General features: G+C 38.4%; 1 pseudogene; it reads right to left on the bottom strand.

The window, feature by feature from the left end:
* Positions 1 to 1645: 1645 nt before the first annotated feature.
* Positions 1646 to 2574, bottom strand: LOC118998058 (lys-63-specific deubiquitinase BRCC36-like; annotated as a pseudogene).
* Positions 2575 to 13766: the final 11192 nt, after the last annotated feature.

Below are 13766 nucleotides of genomic sequence, written 5' to 3'. Positions count from 1 at the left end.
AAATGATCCAATAAACTAAACTAATCATTTTTGTATGGCTTGTTCTTTTGTTACTGGACTAGAGAGTTTGAATTAGTCTTAGTTTTCACATAGGGGGCATCGTTAGAACAACTCTAAGTTTAATTTTAATTAGGTGCAAGACCCAGACATAAGGCAATGAACACACTAAGCGATAATACTAAAACCATAAGGCAGCAAGTAGATGTTTTGATGAAGGGGAAGAGAAGGCAGATAGGAAATACAACTGTACAAATGTATACATCAAACATCCCAAGAGGGCTAAGCACTTCCGTGTACCACGCAGTTCAATAGTTCTAAGGAAATGCAGAAGTAGAAACCTTTCATCAGAAAACCTCTTCTAAATGCTATGGAAAACTTATATACAAAGCATGTCTCAATACATGAAGCACTCGTCACTACATCAATTGAATCAATACCCAGAGAGATCGTGTGGAAAGGATCTATGGAACTGCATTTGGTTTCATTTCCTCCCTTGGTCTCATGCTGCAGGCAGATTCCTAGAGCCCCTCTGGAGGAGGGCTTCAAGTCTATCTGAGAATCAACAGTAGTACAGGCCTAATCCCGGTTGTTGCTAAATCTACATCTGCTGCTTTCACAGGACCCAGCTCTTTCAAGGCTTCCACTTTCTGACTGAGATCATTTCTTTCCACTAGAAGTGCTCTGAACAACTTCCCTAATGCATGTACCAGTTTTCTTGCCCACACAGGTTTTCACCTATCAGTGATAAATGTCTAGGAATTAAACTTTCAGGTCATATAGGATGGGTGTATTTAACTTACACCTCTTCTTGTGCTTACTTGTAACACTTTAAGTGACATATTTATTTAGGTACTTTGCCCACTTTCTAATTGTACTGTTGGTTTTCCTGGGTCATATTCTACATTGTTCAGACATATTGTTTGCAAATAATTCTCTCACTAATTTATTCCTCTAAAATTTTTGGTAGGGCCGTTTTTCATTTTGATGAAGTCCAATATGTCACCTTTTCCTTTTTGGACTGGGCCTTGGGGTGAGGGCTGATAACCTGTTGCCTAGCCCAAGAAAATAAAACTTTTTCTATGATTTTATTTGTAAGACTTTTGTAACTTTTTATTAAAGCTCTTATGTATTAATTCTTTATCTATCTATTTATCTATCTATCATCTATCTCTTTATTTATTCCAGGGTAGAATGGAGAGGGAAAGAAACATCTATGTGTGAACTATACATTGATAAGCTGTCTCTCGCATGCCATAACTGGGGATCCTGGCTGGCAACCCAGGAATGTGCCCTGACTGGGAATCAAACTGGCAGCTTTTTGTTTCACAGGCCAGCACTCAATCCACCCAGCCAGACCTTACGAGGACAGTGCTTTTTCTAATTATTTTACACTTTTACATCTTACATCTAAGTCTGTGACACATTTTGAGTTAAATGTTTATATAAGGTGTGCATTTTATGCCAAAGTTTGTTTTCTTGCCTTTGTGTGTCTGGTTACTCCAGCACCACTTGTTGAACAGACTATACTTCCTCCGTTGAATTGCTTTTGTCCCTCTGTCAAAAACCAGGTGGTTATATACTATGCCATTTTGATTGCTCCAGTAAGTCTTGAAATCAGGTAAGGTGAGTACTTACAACTTTTTCTTCAAAACTGAGGGAGCTTACTTAATTTTATACATGGATCCTTTCCATTCCCCCATTTTCTCTCCCACTTCGTTCTAGAGCCTTTTTCTAGAGAAGAAAGTTCTTGCATAAGCTCTTCCTTTTCTTGTTGCAACTGCTGTAACTGCTGTTGGTTTTGCTCCAGTCTGTCCTCCAACCACTGCAGGAGAGACCCACTGACTGCTGACATCTGACTGCACAGATTCTTGGTGAACACTGCGCCATTATGGATCCTGGTTACTGAGTCCAGAGGGGTAAGATTGTGAATCCTTCTATATGCATCCTGATCCTCTTGGCACAGGATCTTGGGCAGATCAACTGCTGTTTCAAAGCACAGTTTACCAATGGATTCATGAGGTACAATATGGATTGGAATTTCCATTTCCACATACTCTGAATTCTTTTGAGCCGGAATAGACCAAAGCAAGTGTAGAGTATCTTGCCAGTTTTCGTGCTTTTATCTTCTAAGAAACAGGAGAAAATAAGTCCTACAAAGTGTTGACCCATCATCTGGTGCATGGCTTGTGTGTGAATATCAACATTTGAAGGACAAACACTTATATAGGATGGGAATGATACCAGCCCACTATTCTCAAGGGGCGACCTGTCAGTTCAGGGACCCTCTCTGCCTCTGATGAGGCTGCAGATAGCTGCCCTGGAGAAATTTCAACTCGATCCTTCCTCTTATCAGATCGTTTCAAGATGATGACCGAATGAATATGAACAATGTCCACTTTTTCAGCAATGGTGTGTATTTTAGTTCTGCCACAAGTAGAATTAGAGTCATTCTTTGTGCCATCATTCATCTCTCCTATTAACAGTCCCATCACCTCCTCCTTCTCTGTGCTCAAGAGCACAGTTGAGACAAACTAGGAAAGCATCCGACTCAAGATGAACCGCCTGCACCACCATCTTGGTCTGAACCTACTCATGATTGCCTCAGGCCAATTCAGGCCTGACCAACCCAGAGCTCCAGCCACTCCTCTATTCTTCTGATCAGGTACTGTGCTCTATTCAGCTTCATATACCCTGAAATACACAGAACAGATTACACATTGAGTTTCTGTACACTCTTGGAAACCTTACTTGGTTTCCATACTAGGAATCCTTAAATTTAAACCAATTTAGAACTCTCCAACAAGTGAGTTGTTCCCAATTCCGACTCTGTGCCACACAGGAACTGTGGGATGGATTAAATATAACATAATGGATCTACTCAAGAGGAAGATTATACTGCATTAAAGTAATAATTAGGCATAAGTATGCAACAACACCATGGAATGGATATAGTCCAGAGGAAAAAATACCAAAATATGTGCATTATGTTTAGAATTAAGCAAACGGTGCTTTTCATCAAAGTCCAGAACAAAATACACAAAATAAGATACTGGATAACAAGTTAGGACACTAGATCCTTTTTTGTTACTAACCATCTGTTTCATAGAAACTTGACATTCATTCCAAATTTACAACTGGATGCATAGTCAGGGTATAGTATAAATTTCTTTGGAGATTATTACACAGAACCACCTGGCATTCCTAATCAGTAACAGGAAACAGACAAATACCAAATAACCAAGCAAACAAACAAACAAACAAACAAACAGAACCCTGGAAGAGTTCTGACAGCCTAACAGACTCAATTGAACAGTATGAAAAAAATACAGATTTCTCTTGGGCTCTAACAAAGGCTCCCATAAATAACCTACAAGTTTTGCCTGGGAAATCACATTTTGGAAGAGAAAATAATCCTTGTGTGATACAGAAAATTGAGAAATGCTAATTTGGTGGATGCATCTCCACCATGGTACAGCCATTAACACAAACAAGAATATTTTGTGATGTGGAAGAAGTTTATCTTACATTGTGATATATAATATGTAAGACATAGCAATATATTGTCAAAATCCGCATTACTTTAGAAAGCAAACTGGAGATCACGTGAATGGGTTCAGAAGGAAAGGGGGACAATTGAGGAAAAGGTGTGGGGATCAAAGTGCATATTTTGCAGGTACAAAGTAGACAGGCCGCTGTTAAAAACAGTATAATGAATGGAGAAGCCAAATACTGCACAAGCACGACCCAAGGACATAAAATCAGAGCTCGGACTACTGCAGAGAATTGAAGTACTGAGAAGAGGGTATCAGGAAAAGGTTAGGAAACTGGGATAAGTGTAATAGCACAATCAATACAATATTTAAAAAAAATACATGAGATTTGCTAGTAAAAGTTCACCACTTATACAACATATTCTAGGATGTCCAAAGAGATAAAGACAAGGAAAATGTGAAATTCTATAACCAAAAAATGTTTTTAACAACATTTTCTAAATTTCACAGAATACTTTTAGAATTGAACCTATTAGACTAAAGTTGGAAAAGGCAGCTGGAAGAATTTTTTCATAGAAGTTAGATATTTAACAGCGTTTCTTCTAACAACACAGTAAACTGAGAATTTCATTTTAGAGATTTGTGGTGTGGCCCAACACACTCATGGACACAGGGAGACATTGTCAGATGGCTGAGCAAGAGGGAGGGTCCCAAAACAGCACAGGAAAGGCTGTGACCCTGGGTAAAGGGTAACAAGAGTCACGCTGGCCCAGTAACCAATGTAGGGCAGCATTTGAGAACAGATTACTCCAACCTCGCCAGAGGTGCTGCGGGCAGGGTACCTTGCATGGAGTCTGCACAAGGTAGAGTGTGATGAAGGGGAAATCCCTCCTATCTGCTTCCGGTTCCTCAGTTAAGGAATAAACCACAGGTCAAACCAGCATGTGTAACTAAATGTTAACACAATGGTAGGGAGCAGTGCTGGCCTTCCCATCTAATCTGAAAAAAGTAAGGTTTAGCTGCAGAGCTCACCAAGGGGCAAGCCTCCAGGAGATTTAAGAAAGGGAGGGCGAAGACTTGCTGCTCTCTGTCTGGAACCCACAGAGGCAGCCCCTGCACTACCAGGTGCAGAAGTTGGCCAAGGTCCTGCCCCTCCAGCATGGAGAGCTGCAGCTCTAGACCATCCCAATTCCACGGAGGGAGCCCGAAGAAGGAAGACTGTCCCTTTAGCAGGCTTGGGTTCCAGGAGAACAGACAGATAAGGATAAAGTGGAATTCTGGGGCCTGATTTTTGGTTTCAGCCCCTTAAGGGAGAAATAGTTTTTGTCTATGCTTTGCAGAAGTCCCTCATTTCCCCAAGTTGGGCAACATTTTATTCAAGACCTTTTTCCTTCCCAAACAACCTTACTCCTATGCCTGTATTTGATGGTAGTCAGCTGAACCCCACTTTTTTCACTAACAACATGACTAGGGATAGTTGAGAATAGAAACCAAACCATTGGAGATCTCTGCAAACAGTTCTTGATCATACTGCTTCCAAAAGAGGTGCTCCACAATCTGTTAAACTTGAAACATGTTCCATTCAGCCACAGTAAACTGCTTACACTTTAAACATATTATTTTTAACAGGCAGTAATTGGACTAAGAGTCTAGGGAAGCTAAAATCATTCAGCATGTTAACTTTTAATATTAAACCACCTTATCTACATTCTCAAACACTAAATCCTAATATTTTAGGAGATCTAGTAAACAACAGATAGCAGTAATGAAATTGCTTCCATCCCCACCTAGCTATATTATTGGCAACCAATGATTCATCTCTCTGAACCTTAATATTGTCTTTTGTAAAATGATGGACTACAATGTAATAGTCCCTGCTCTTTCTAGTTCTAAAATTCTCTGGTTGTGCTCTTGCTGAGAGTAGGGAGTACATAATTTCCACCTTGATTCCTTGTGATTCTTCAATATTTGCAGAGATTGATGATGAAGGTCTGATCACACACTGATCTTTACCACTCTGGAGTTAAGTGAAAGGCCATGGTGCAGTCCAATTAATTATTCACAATGTATTTACATTTCACACACAACAGTCTCCACAATGGACGTGATGGATGTACATACTTCAGTAAAGCAAACACTAGGACTTCTGAGTCAGAAGCCTGAGGTTTCAGTCCAGTTGTGCCACTTAAGCTGTGTGGCCTTGGGTCAGGTCTCTTAAATCACATTACTTCTCATTTTCCTCTCTTCGGAAATGCAGATCACGGGAAGAAATAATTTAACCAAGTATTTGACAATGCGTTTGAAAGTGGTAAAATATTAAATAAGGTACATTGTTTCTGACATGAGCAAAACACCAATATTTGTGTACTGGTTTACATAAATATCGTTTATTTTTCTTTGCTTATATTCTGTATATTCATGATTCTTTATGTTTCTTAAATATTGTTTAAAAGGATGATTATTTGTTCATTGTTTTTAGGAGAAGTTAAGCTGACTTTTTAACTTGAATTTTTAAATATGGAAACACATTTGTTGGAAATATTCAAACAATGCAGATATATAGAATAAAATTAAAGTATCTTATTCTTGCATCCTCTTCTGCTTCATCTATTTTCCCATGTACATTTTTTCAATGTATCCTTTCAGAGTTCTTTCTATACACTTAAAATTACTATTTATGGAAACAAAATGTGCCTCTGCATATGTTGGCCTTTATCATGTAACCATGTATAATGAACAGTCTCATGTCAGCACATATGCAGATCATGTCAGTATATATGCAGATCTACCTCAACCACTTTACCACCACAGAGTTTTCTTTACTAGACCAGAGTTTGACTGTTTCACTTTTGGTGCATGTTTTTTATGCTTTTACTTCATTATGGGAATAAATCAGGCCTAGATATTCTTCTACATATATTTTGGTGCACATGTATCATCCGGCAAGCTTAGGAACAAAGTACCAGAAACCTAATGGCTTGCAAACAACAGAAATTCATTCTCTCCCCATTCTGGAGCCCAGAAGTCTAAAATCAAGGTGTTGGCAGAGTTGGTCTTTCTGGAGCTTGGTGGGAGCTCCATTTCATACCTCCCTTACCTCTCTGCCTGTCTTCTGTGCCTCAAATCTCCCTCTCCTTTCTCTTATAAGGACACCAGTGATTAATCTCAAGATCGTTATTACCATAACTATACTGCAAAGACCCTTATTCCAAATAAAGTCGTATTCTGTGCTTCTGGGTCAAAATGACCTGTGGTGCCATTTTTCAATTCGCTTAAGAATATGTCAGAACCTATGCAACCCAATGTTCATAGCAGCACAATTTACAATAGCCAAGAGTTGGAAGCAACCTAGGTGCCTGTCAGTAAATGAATGAATCAAAAAACTATGGTACATATACACAATGGAATTTTATGCTGCAGAAAGAAAGAAGGAGCTCCTACCTTTTGCAACAACATGGATGGAACTGGAAAGCATTATGCTGAGTGAAATAAGCCAGGTGTTGAAGGGCAAATACCATATGATCTCAACTCTAACAGGAAGCTAAACAACAAAACAAACAAGCAAGCAAAATATAACCAAAGACACTGAAATAGAGAACAGGCTGACAGTGACCAGAGGCGAGAGGGGAGGTAATTTCAGGGGAAATAAGGGAGGGATTTAGAGGAATTTATATAAATGATACATGGATAACAACTGAGAAGAGTGGAAATGGGAGGGAGGGGGGAGGATGGAGGGTGGGATGGGATGGTAGTAATAGACAGAAAACTGTACTTGAAAAATAATTAAATTGAAAATTTGGAAAAAAAAGAATACGCCAGACTGAGTGAAAATTGTACTGCAAAATGACCTGCAAAAGAAACGCTGTAGTAATTTTCACTTCTACCAAAAGTACAAAGTGCTCTTTCCCTCACATTCCTGCCAACTTGTAAAACTTTTTGCTAAATTGACATGTTAGGTGAAATATAACATAACAGCAGTGCTTCTATTACATTTCCTTGATTTCTAATAAGGCAATTCGACTTTTTATGAATTTCTTAACTATCTATAATGCTTTAGTGAATTACCTATTCCTACATGTTCTCATTTTCTGAAGGGATTTATCATGTTATTCTTAGTTTTTAAGAATTCTTCAGTGTAAACAGATGTGTGGCAGATAATACAATGTTACTATTTTGTCTATTACATATATTACCACAATCCCTTCCAACTCTGTCATTTGCTTTTTTCCTTGATTACCAATTTTTAAAATAGTTACTTAGTAAAATGTCTTAAAATTTTCATTTATGTGTTTCATATAACAACTGCCTGTGTTGACCAAAAATTCCTTTGCTGTTTCTTTTCTTCTGTGTGTCTGTAAGATGGTTCTCATTGCACTTAGCTCTCTTTAACTTCATGTGCAACAATTCTGTTAGGTTATATTGTGACAGCTGTCACATCAGTGTCTATTAAAAAGAGCACACACATCACACCTGGTGATTTTTTGTGTGGCCATTTTAATATTAAAGATGGAAGAACATATGCAACATTTTCAGCATTTAAGGCTGTATCATTTCAAGGCAGGTGAAAAACACAACTGAAATGCTGTAAAGGACTTGTGCAGAGCATGCAGAAGATTCTCTGACACTGGAGGTATCAAAAGTGGTTTGTAAATTTTGTGCTAGAGATTTCTCACTGGACAGATGTTATACAGTCAGGCACATCAGTCAAGGTTGACAGTGATCAAATTCAGACATTACTTGACATCAACATTATTTCATTTTATTGGTGAAAATGAAAAATGTGTCTTTTACTGTGCATGAAAAATCAACAGACTTTTTGGGCAACCTGCTAAGTTTTTAAATTTATATGCTATCACAAAGTAGGACAAATACAGACCTATGAGTCACAGAAATCACATTCCCCTCAGTCTGCACATGCCTTACCAATGAGAAGATATTGGGGGTCCTGGAGAATGCTCTAGGCTATATGTGAAAATACAGGAGAGAGGAATAGCAAAGGTAAAGAACGTACAAATGACTTAAAAATCCATCAACTGCTGATACGCAGCAATGTTTTATGCACTCAGAGGAACAACAAACCTAACTCAAACAAACACATTTTCAGTCCTCCAGAAGTTTACAATTAATGCATAAGCAAAATCATTTTAAGCAACAGCTAAGCAGAACTAATTTTTCAAAAACTTGCAGTGGGCATTGAATCAATGAAGTCCATGGAGATGACACTACAATGCAGAACAGAATTCTGAATGGTTTCAAGAGAGATGGTGAGTACCAGCCATAATTTTAAAAAGTTTAAACACCTTCATCAATTATGGTATGTATCAGAAAAGTGCACCTGTGATCATGAGAGAGCTCAATGAACTAGTACAAAGTACTGTAAACTATTCTGCAAAACCAGCACACAGCTCTAGGTATAGCACAAGACAGCAACAAGAAGCACCTCCTACTTCCTTCTGGACACTCCTTAAAAGGTGAGATTGCTTTTGCCTATTTTTTGTGTTTTATATCACTGGAATAAGGTATTATGCCTATTTTCCTCTCAAAACACATTTGTATCATTCATTCAAATTTTGCATGCAGTGTTAAAACCTTCTTTCCTTCTACTGCACAGTATACCATTACATAACTATTGTAATACATCCTTTACCAATTACACCAATGATGAGGAGTTTGGGTAGCCCCTACTTTTGTGTTCTTGAAAAAAGTACTGCAATGGACAGTCTAGTGGAGTATCTTTTGACTATGTCCTAGGGGCAGGAACTGCTGGGTCAAAGAATGTACCTTATGTTCAACTTTAGTAAATGCTGTCAGATGGTAGTTATAAATGATGATTATAAAGTTCCTTCAGCACTGTATGACAGTTTCAGTTGTCCTACATTCTTATCCACACATTTGCCCCCAAATTCTTCATTTTAGCCACTCTAGTGACTATGTAGCAAACGCAGTTAGTATGGATAATATGAAAGTTACAAGAGTCAGCAAATCTCTCACAACAAAAGATCAAACAACAAGAAAAGGAAGCAGCTATTCAAAACAATATGGATATTAAAGGATAGTAAAATTCATTTTAACTAATATAATAGTAGGGAGGAATAAAAACATAATAAAGACAAACAAAAACACAGCTCAATTAGAGCCAGCAAACACTCCTTAAAACCAGACAAATAATATAAGAGAACACAAAAGTAGAGCATGGGAAGTATCCAGTGTATATTCGGCTAATTGGAACCCATAGTATGAGTGCCCTGACTAAGAATGCAGTCCATACTTTTCTACATAAACAATGGCTACTTTATTTGGGGGGGTCTGAATATTAATACTTTTTTCTAAATGAAATAAAACATATATTTTACGAACAGCAGAAGAGATTTTCTGTAAAACACTGTAAAATTTCCTACATGCACTGTGTGAGATATATTTCTTTAAGATACTACAGTGTAAAATTTAACCAGGGCATACATTTTTTGTATAGATACAAAAGTCAGAATCTCTAATAGTACCTTTATATCTGTCTAATATCCAACTTAAAAAACAAAATCTCACACTTCCACTTAAGCTAGTAGATAAAGAAAACTCCTGGTCAAAGGGAAAACACAAACTACCTCTACTTGCAGGTTGCTATAATCACCCATAAGCTCCTTGAGAATAAGGACCATATCTTGTAGTTTAACAAAGCCCTTCTGCACATATTCAGCCAAGTACTCTCAGCAGAACATTCAGTAAATCCTACTCGCCAACATATCAGAGTCTCAAGGACTGAGCAATTTATCACATATGCTGCTTCACGTATCTGGTGAAAAGTGACTAGATATTCATGTATTGAGTTCTGGAAGACCTACTTCAAATGCTATTTATTTGTTTATTTATTTGTTTGTTGAGAGAAGGAAAGGGAGGGAACAGGCAGGTAGAGAGACACCGAGTCACATCCATTGGTTGCCTCTAGCATGCCTCACCTGGGGACCTTGCCCACAACCCAGGCCTGCACCCCAACCATAATGTTACCAGCAATGCTTCACTTCCCAGCCTGGCACTCAATGCACTGTGACACATCGGGCAGGGAAAAATGCTCACTTTGAACAAGTATTCATCCACAGGCACAGATTTTTTAAGTCACATAGTAACCGACAGTGGGAATTTCAATAACAACAACGTGTTGGTAACCGCTCTGCCTGGTTTTGCGAGTTGTAACTGCTCCCCATGGCTAAGACTGTGTGAGCAACCTCCAAAATGCAAGCCTCAAGGAGACAAAGCTTGGCTCTGCTTCATCCTCCTACCCCCAATGCATGGTCGGATAGTCAATGACCCCTCACAGCAGGGGCAACCTAAGGCAGGCATGATCACTTGGGAGGCCATAATGGAAGGGCTCAGGGGGCTGAGACAAAGAGGGAGCAATGGACCTTCAGCCCCCAGCTATTGTGACATAGCCCAAGTCCCCATGCTCTCTGGAAAAAGCTCCTCCTGGCTCTAAGCCACTTAAGCCTGAAAACCTGTGATGTGGGAGGCCATGCAGCCTCTAGCCAGCTAGAGTGGGATCCCGAGTCATTGGGCATACAGAACAATTCCTAAAAGTCCTGTGAAGGCAGCTTTGCTAAGATTCCTTTCACTCATATGTTAAGGGTTCCAGCAGAAAATGAGTGTGTCTCCCAAAGTTTCTGCAACACCCTTTCCTGACAGACTTACTCAGACAAACCCCTCAGATCCTTGTGAAATGTCATTTACTGTTTGATCCTTACCTCCTGTATTCCTGTGTATTACAACCCAATAAAACCCACCGACGAAGAACGGGCTCTTGACCTTTCTCCTCTGAGACACTGGCCACCTCCTCTTCCCAGGGAGATTATGTATTAGTAGATAGGAGGGAAGACATTCCAACCCTGGTGGACGGGGGAGAGTTGCTGGCAAAGGCGCACCCACAACCAACTACAAAGCCATAAGCTATGTCCAACAGATCAAAACTCTTTCTTTCTAAATGAAGGCTTAGCTAATTGTTGAAAAGTTCATCTAGGTGAGATTTATTCATGACCACTCCAAACAATGAACGGCACTGTTCATATATAAATGCTGAGTCTTAAAAGACAGATATGGTAATGTCTGATAAAAAAGGTAACCTCTGATTTCATTCTGGGTGGTGGAGCTCGGTTCATGGAGTGTGGGCTGCAAGGGGAAGTGTCACCAGTGCAATTTAGGTATTTTCTAAATTTTGAGAATTTATTTTATTGAGCAAAATCTGTAATGTCTTAAGAAGTATGATAATGACTTAAGAGTAAGAACGAGCTAAAAAGAAATCATGGAAGAAATACGAGGGAAACATTCGAGGGAAGATGATCAGGAGACTGAAATGAAACTTTTTCATAACAAAGAGGTTTTTGGTGAAGACACACAAAAAAGAGAAAATGCTACAAAACTACTCAAACATAAATCGAATACAAGCAAGCAATAAGCAGTCATCAATGTGAAAGTAGATAACACAGGATGATGCAGCAATTGTGTATCTTTTGACCCCGGCCAATTCTAAATTGTTCTCCGAAAGATTACAGATTAGACTTGCTAAGTGTAGTATTTGAACAGAATGGGATTGTTCCATTAGGAGAAAAATATACATGGATAATACATATTAGTGGTTTATGAATAAAAGCAATGATATGCTAATCCAGTACACAGGTACACCAGCTATAACTAGCCACACTAAAAATAAAATGCCAACAACTCACTCACTGACTTCTCTGGAAAGGACCTGAGGGGAGTAAATCCACTTTATTACATCCTCTGTGTTCACATCTAAGGAATCCAACATATCCAGTCCTGACAGCATAAAAAATGCAACTGTCAACATAACGGGGGAAAAATGTAAAATTCCATCTTTACTATTAAACCCCTGAACACTAATTCAGAATAATATAAACTCATTTCAATTTCCCAGTCAATTTAAACACAATTCTCTCTTTGCAAAAGCCAAAAAGCAAATATACTCTAATTTAGTAAGAACAATGAAACATTTTTTTTTCATTTTTTAAAAAAAGGAATATTCTGGGGTTAATAAACCAGTGCTACTCATTTGAATGTACTGAAGCCTGCATATCAGTAGCCTGGAGGCAAAAATCAGGTCTGAGAAACAATTTCCTGCACTTGTTCAGTACAAATAAAGTCAAAAGCCTGGAAATATATACAAAAAATCTCAATTTTCTCTAATTTCACAGAAGTGATTATGCTTATACCTGCTTCTTGACTCTTAGGGAATGTTAGAAAAAAACATTTTTATTAAATGTCTTAACAACTACTGTGGCCTTAGAAAAAATTTAATGGATCTTAGAAAGGAACACTTTAAAAAAATAAAATGCTTTTTGATTCAATTTTCCCAAGAAGGACCGTTCTTTCATGGAGGAATGAATGATATTCTTCCCCCATCAAAGACTGGGTACTAAACCAGAAATCTAAACATTGCCCTTTCATGCTATTTAGAACATAGTACCTTAATGATTGCTTTTCACATAAAGAGAACTTATGTGTAATCCCCCGTCATGTTGAGACCCATCCAGAATGTTGTTTAGTTGAGCGTGGTTATCCCATTTGCACATTCTAGGAATTCCTATGACAAATAAGAATAAGTTAATACTTCAAACAGTCTGGCCTAAAGACTTATAGCAGGGCCACTCCAGGCATTAACTCTTTAATGGAAATTCTCAAAGGATTAAGGCTTAATGACATAAGACAGAAGTGCTAAGGCACTTTGGACATGCAGAAACATTCTGAACATATTCCTGGTTCTCATAAATAAGGAAGGTTGCTTCATTAGTTTGTAAAGGCTGGGGATGCTGCTAAATATCCTATGTTGCACAGGTCAATCCCATGAAATAGAGAGGTATGTGGTCCAAAATGTCAATATTGCTGAGGTTGAGAAACCATGCTGAAAGTCCTATTATCTGTTTATAAGTGTTATCTAAATGATCTGTTGTTCATTTTCTTGCTCCTGAGAATGAGGGCAAATACCACAAATCAGTGCGCTGATTCCACTAGTCTAAGATTTTCTATATTTAATTATTCGAGACTTCTAAACGTCTAGCATTTTCAACTAAGAGTGTTACACAAATAAAGCCCCTACCCCCCAGGGGAACCTTATTATTCAGATTTCGTTTTTGCCTGCCACCTCCAAGAAGGAATTGTACCTCTCAGTGCCAGACTTTGGTACAAAGGAAAGGAACTACTCACTCCAAAGTTACACAGGTTTAGATGGCAGAATGTCACCATTAAATCCCAATGTCCCTATAAAACCCCTGT

This window comes from Sturnira hondurensis, unplaced genomic scaffold (assembly GCF_014824575.4).
Source record: "Sturnira hondurensis isolate 20B ecotype Veracruz unplaced genomic scaffold, ASM1482457v3 Scaffold0013634, whole genome shotgun sequence".
NCBI lineage: Eukaryota > Metazoa > Chordata > Mammalia > Chiroptera > Phyllostomidae > Sturnira > Sturnira hondurensis.
The sequence above is the reverse complement of the archived record's forward strand: the minus strand, read 5'-3'. Positions and strand labels throughout refer to the sequence as shown.